General features: G+C 45.6%; 1 non-coding gene and 1 pseudogene across 1 annotated transcript; both read right to left on the bottom strand.

The window, feature by feature from the left end:
• Nucleotides 1-516: 516 nt before the first annotated feature.
• LOC125531724 (serine carboxypeptidase 1 pseudogene) lies at nucleotides 517-1,220 on the bottom strand (annotated as a pseudogene).
• Nucleotides 1,221-4,048: 2,828 nt separating this feature from the next.
• TRNAG-GCC (transfer RNA glycine (anticodon GCC)) lies at nucleotides 4,049-4,119 on the bottom strand. Its single transcript has one exon. It is a non-coding gene; the product is annotated as a tRNA-Gly (tRNA).
• Between the last annotated feature and the right edge of the window lie 2,248 nt (nucleotides 4,120-6,367).

The raw sequence follows: 6,367 nt of genomic DNA, 5'->3' as shown, positions 1-6,367 counted from the left end.
ATTTTTCGACAGCCATTAGCCCCCAAGTGCCAAGTGTTGTTGCTTGCAAAAGACTTGGGACTTATATTCCTGTAACCCTGATGTGAACATGTTGACAGCTCTGTATTTCATACAGGCTGCTACTGCTGAACTTGAATCACAATTGACTGATGCAAAGACCCGGCTAGCAAGTCAAGAATCTGAGACCCAGAAGGCATTTTCAAAATTCCCATTCAGCATATCTGAGACGGAGAAACTGAAAACCAGCTTCGATGCAGAAAGAAAAACATGGGCTGAAGAGAAGACTGCTTTGACGCAGTGAGCTGAAAAAGCAGAGGCGGCTCTTCAAGAGGTGACCACGGATCTCACCGGCTTAAAACACCGTATATCTCAGATGGTTTCTGCTATCTTTGGTGAGTCGCCTCGATGTTCATCCCAAATGAATCTTTTTCTTGTTTGTATAAACCGCCGCTAACCAATCTGCAATTTACTCAAGTCCCAGGAGCAGCAATCTTAACCAAGATATGCTTGTAAAGCTCAAAGCTGTTTACAGGCATTGTTCCAGGCATGGTTGTTCTTAGTGAGAGTTTGGTTGTCTCTGTTCACCCGGAAAGGGCCCAATTCTCGCATCGCTCCGAAGCCCAACGACGAGCACCCAGGCCCTGCATGCATGCTCCATATCAATCCATTATTTATTTTTTGAAAGATCGTACCAATTCATTATGCATTTCGAATGTATTTTTTTTAGAACATTTTGAGCAATTTACCAAATATAGTGTTCAACAATACGCAATGGTACTAGCTAGCTACTAGTAGTAGAGTGTATCTTCCTCACCTCCGTTGAGCCATAGGAGGAGTGGCTTCGCCATCGGGTTGCCGGGAGATTCCACGAAGTAATAGAAGAGTGCGCGGCCATTATGGTCGTCGACAGTCACGTACCCGCCGTACTGGTCGAAGTCGACGCCCTCCGGCTGTCCTGGTAGCGCCGAGATCTTGTCGGCCGCCTTCATAGCGATGTGGTCGGAGCCTGAGTACCCATCTGTTCGGGGGCTGCTGGCGATTCCGAGAAATGATCCGCCATGGAAACTAGTAGGATCACCAATTTTGTTGCTGATGTTGCTTCTGGATCTTTTAGACGAGAGGAACTTTGTGAGATGCGCCTCCTGAGATGAGGCATGGGCGTGCAATGCAATTGTGGGAATGAGAAAAAAAAGATGGAATCCAACAGTAATAGTCCCCATCTCTTGAGATGATCGACTATTCAACTTGTGTGTGAGATTGATGATCGTCTAATTCACATGGATTTTATAGGTCATGGAGTTAGGTAGCTAGGGAGAGAAAAGATGCCATCTGAGCAAGATCAAATCCAAATTAATGTACTGCCATAATATGCTTTTGACACATGCAGGTGAAATCCGCTGTTTCTGTAGCTATTATTTATGGCAAAATCAATGCTTTAATAGCACTCATTTACCAAAACAATGTAAACATCTGAAAATAAATAAATATGGTCAATATTTTTATTTTATTGTGAAAATGATCGAAACTTTTTGTAGTGTGCAAAAGATAAGGGAACGGGCGACTCCCTAATTGTCGCGGATCGTACTAGAGGATGGCTATGTATTCACTCCCTCCAATGGTCGCTGGCACCGCCTCCCTTCTTTCCCTGAAGATGGCATCTTTATTGACTCCTTTGACAACTAGCTTCCCCTTGATCTCAGTGACATCTATGCCTCTAGTGACGCATGAAAACATACTACACAACTTCCTCTTACGCAAAACTCTCTCCAGCAATCTATGTTTCTCATGGTGCTAGACACGGTCGTTTTCCATAAGACTTGCAAAGCTTCTCATAAAGTTTCCCCCGACAACTTCATTGTCGCCCTGACAAACAATATGAACTACCTGTCGACCGTATTTCAGCAAGGAAATGGTGTGTGGTTGCCTGAGCCAGAAAAAAGACATAGGAATATATAATGGACATTGCATTCCTTGGAGACAAACACTATGCGATCACAAAGGCTCAAGATCTCATACCGCTCGATCTTATTTCAACTCATTTTACAGATTACGGTATAGCCAAACCAAATGGTATTTCTACTTCGACCACTGGACTTCACTCGGGAAAAAGTGAAGTAGAAGAAAATTGTATGAACCTTTTCTTTTTTTCGTTAAGTTCAAGTCTGAATGCAAGGCAATCACTTCCCGGTGCTTGTTAAGCTGTCACTGACATTTTTCAAGTCTTGCACTGGCTATCAACATGACACCGATGGCTACCATTGCAAGCGTGTTATCAAGCAACCATCAAGCTATGATGATCACAATGCCTAGAGCACGGATGATGATGATGAGGGAGAAGAGAATGCAATAATCGCCAGGAAGAAGAAGATGGGGAGGAAGAGGAGGACAACGATGTGGCAACACCAGATGAGGAGGGCTATGGCGTGGCAAGACATTTAAATAAGTTGATGGTAGTCAAAATATGAGTTTGTCTTGTGCATGTACAACTGTACAAGAGACAATGAAACCGGTGATGTCATCATCACCAGCTAGCACCTAACCGAGTCCCATGGGAAGCTGCTAATGGTGAGGTTACAAAAAAAAGCCCTCTCGGCTCTCCTTTATTCACTTGACAATTGGACGTTTTAAAGGCAGATGTCGACACAGCCAAGTGGGTGCCACTAACGGTGGATAATGGGCTAGGCAGTGACTGAGCATTGTTCGCCAACATATATTTTTCCTAGTTTGAGACATTCTGCCTAACATGTCGTGATGATGAACAAACATGCTAGACATTTCTAGCTGCATCGTTTTTGGTGGTCATAATAAATGGGCTCGGTTCTGAATTAAAACACGACACAACATCCACCTAATTCCTGCTTGTGTTTTTAGACACGCTTTTATGTGGCATCCATTATAACGATAAAAGGGAATATATAGTGAGGCTACTCCCTCCGTCCCTAAATATAATAATTTTTAGATATTCCACTACAAACTACATACGGATGTATATAGACATATTTTAGAGTGTAGATTCACTCATTTTGTTCCGTATGTAACCTATAGTGGATTCTCTAAAAGGACTTATATTTAGAAACGGAGGGAGTAGTATTATAATGACACACTTTAAAGAATATCTTAGATAGTGGAGTATTGTAGTTACTTCTTCTATCTGTTTAGCTAGACATTGACCTCATGCCCTTCAAGAGTTCTCTTCATAAATATACAGCCCCAGACTTTGAGTACTCCTATATGAAAAATATCACTATACAATATATCACTTATGAAATATTCCATCTATAACTTTTTATAAAATGTTTCTAGAGTCCATGACAGTGACAAAAAACATCTTTTCCCTGAATTGTTTGGATTGCTTACCAAGCGTCTTATGTTACAGAGGCAGCACGCGCCCTTACAATTTCTCAATACACACAAGGGTTGTCGTGATATTTTTTAGATCAAAATAACCCCGCAAAAAGGGCATACACCATGGCAAGAACGTAGTGTGTTGGATCGGTCGGTGAGCTGCGTGGAAGAGTGGGAACAAACACACCATGATTTCGCACACAAGGGTTGTCGTGATATTTTTTAGATCAAAATAACCCCGCAAAAAGGGCATACACCATGGCAAGAACGTAGTGTGTTGGATCGGTCGGTGAGCTGCGTGGAAGAGTGGAAACAAACACACCATGATTTCGCTCTCACTACTCTTCTTCCTCTGCTTTTTGATGTATATAAAGCCAAAAAAGACTTATATAAGTGACAAGATTAGATGAACTTTACATGTATGTAAAGAAATGACACCATGATTTCGCACACAAGGGTTGTCGTGATATTTTTTAGATCAAAATAACCCCGCAAAAAGGGCATACACCATGGCAAGAACGTAGTGTGTTGGATCGGTCGGTGAGCTGCGTGGAAGAGTGGAAACAAACACACCATGATTTCGCTCTCACTACTCTTCTTCCTCTGCTTTTTGATGTATATAAAGCCAAAAAAGACTTATATAAGTGACAAGATTAGATGAACTTTACATGTATGTAAAGAAATGACTAAAGATAAAAAAGAGTGCACCAGCCGGGAATCGAACCCGGGTCTGTACCGTGGCAGGGTACTATTCTACCACTAGACCACTGGTGCCTCGATGACAAATTTATTTTAAGATATTAAAAGACGGTTGACAAGACTAGCAAACGGGAATCCAGGCAACGTGTCAGTTCAGTTTCGGTGCTGATCTTCAGTCCACATACGTCGTTGAGGGACGCCAACGTATCCCAAAGAAAGTGGTGAACTAGGCGTATGAACCATTCCTATCACAATTCTGAATTGCAATAGAGTCGAACTTAACTGCTAGACGACTACGTTGAGTGATGAACTTCCTACTGTCAGAGTTCTCTCCTATCTTATTCCTGAACTACTTGTTGATCCAAGTCCACCAAGAACAACCAACACTCCCTTCACTACTGGAATCTAGTTCTTTGCCGTGTAGTGAGCTAGCAACAAGTTACACGCCTGGGGCTGTGCTATATTGAGTGATAAACTTTTGTGATTTTCTATATTGTACGAAGGAATAACAAGGCAAGTTGTTGCTAGGCCTGGGTCTATAGCCATATATAGCCACCCCACGCATGTCTTCGCCACTGCGTTGTGTACTCTGGTGAAGGTTGATATATCCGCTCGGTAAAGACTTTGCTGAGTGTTACACTGCAAACCCTACTCGGCTTACCCCTTTTCACGGTTATTAACTTGGAGATAGGACATCTCCATGACCTCCGTGATGATCCACGTGGCCAGCGAGCTCCGCCTCCCGTGCTACCGCGCCTTCTTCACCGCGCCTGCCACCATGTTTCCCCCGACTGCGCCTCATTTTTTTAATTTTCATTCATCATGTTTGCCGAGTGTTCCATTGATTTTCATCGCCCGTTATTTTTTTAAACCCAGCATAAATCTTTGCCGAGGCGAGTATGCAACCCAAAAAACAAGATAAACAATGCATGTCGTGGCTGATCTTATATATGCAACATCAAATCCGCAGGGCAGTGTTTTTTCGTGCCACACGTGTGGCACTTATCATTTTGGTACATCTGTTGCATCGCAGGCCTGCAACCACCTGGAAGATATGATCAACTCACTAGATCTCTTGGTCGTCGTCGTCCATCGCGTAAATGGCCTCCGGCTGACCATCCTCCAGAGCACGCACCCGCCTCCGTATCCTCCGCAGCGCGCCCTCGACGGCGATGTTCGCCAACATATACTTTGACGTTGCTCTGATCATATTTTGTAAATATATTTTTAATAAAGCAATCGCCCGATGGTGTACATGTTAGAAATAACAAGATGTAATCATCAAGTGTGAGAGATGGCAACATCATGATGGGATGGTATGTACTGTTGTGCTCATCGATAGGTTAGTCTTTCATTCTCTTGCAGCCAGTATGTTTTTTGTTATGCAAACAATTAGGAAATATCTAATTTCTATGTACGTCCAAATATATATAAGTGGTTGTTGTTAACACTGAGTTTGGATTTTTTAACGGTCGCTGCATTTGGTCTATCCCGAGCCTCTGGCTGTGGATCATGTTCTTTTGACATCCGCTTGCCACGCTATGTTATCTCTGGTTGTAGTTGTGGTTGGACTTCTGATATGGGTTACCTCTAAATTTGCAGCAAATAGCATTTCATTAGAGATGGCTTTGCAGCAAATTGCAAATCGCGCAAACCAAGCCATCGCCACCTCGTCGCTCTCGCCGGGAGCAACAACAACCGCCGGTCTCTTCTTAGTCGGCATCTCCTCCATCCGGATGCCCTGCGGCACGAGCCACTCCGCCACCACCTGGGACTCGACCTCCGGGATGTTTAGGTCCGTCTTCGGCCGTCCGGCACGCCACACCGCCACGCCGTAGGCACGCACGGCCTCATCGGCGGTGGGATACGTGCCGAGCCACCGACGCTGCCCGACGTCGGAGAACTCCAGTCCGAAGTTCCCGGAGGGCTTCGCCCTCATGCCGAAGAAACCGGACTTGCCCTTGGGCGTCTTCTTCGGCGCCATAGGGGAGTGGGCGGCGGCCGAGCGGGGAGCGGGGCGGAGGCGGACGGAGCGGGGCGGCGGCGTGCGGCGCGGGGCGGAGGCGGACGGAGCGGGGCGGCGGACGGACCGGAGAGGAGGCGGACGGAGCGGGGCCGGGCGAAGGATGGACCGAAGGCAGAGGCGGCCGGAGAGGAGGCGGGCAGGGCGGAGGCGGCCGGAGTGGAGGCGAACGCGATGGGGCTGCGCGGCGGCCTAGGCGGAGTGGAATCAATGGCGGGGTCTGGATCTATGGCGGGGCAAGCCCTTAGAAAGTTAACATGTAACTCTTGCAAACTATTTCAAGAGCCGGTAGCAACGCAC

Source organism: Triticum urartu, chromosome 4A, assembly GCF_056163025.1.
Source record: "Triticum urartu cultivar PI428250 chromosome 4A, HENAU_Tu73, whole genome shotgun sequence".
NCBI classification, from domain to species: Eukaryota; Viridiplantae; Streptophyta; class Magnoliopsida; order Poales; family Poaceae; genus Triticum; species Triticum urartu.
Note: the sequence above shows the minus strand (reverse complement) of the source record. Positions and strands in the feature narration are given on the sequence as shown.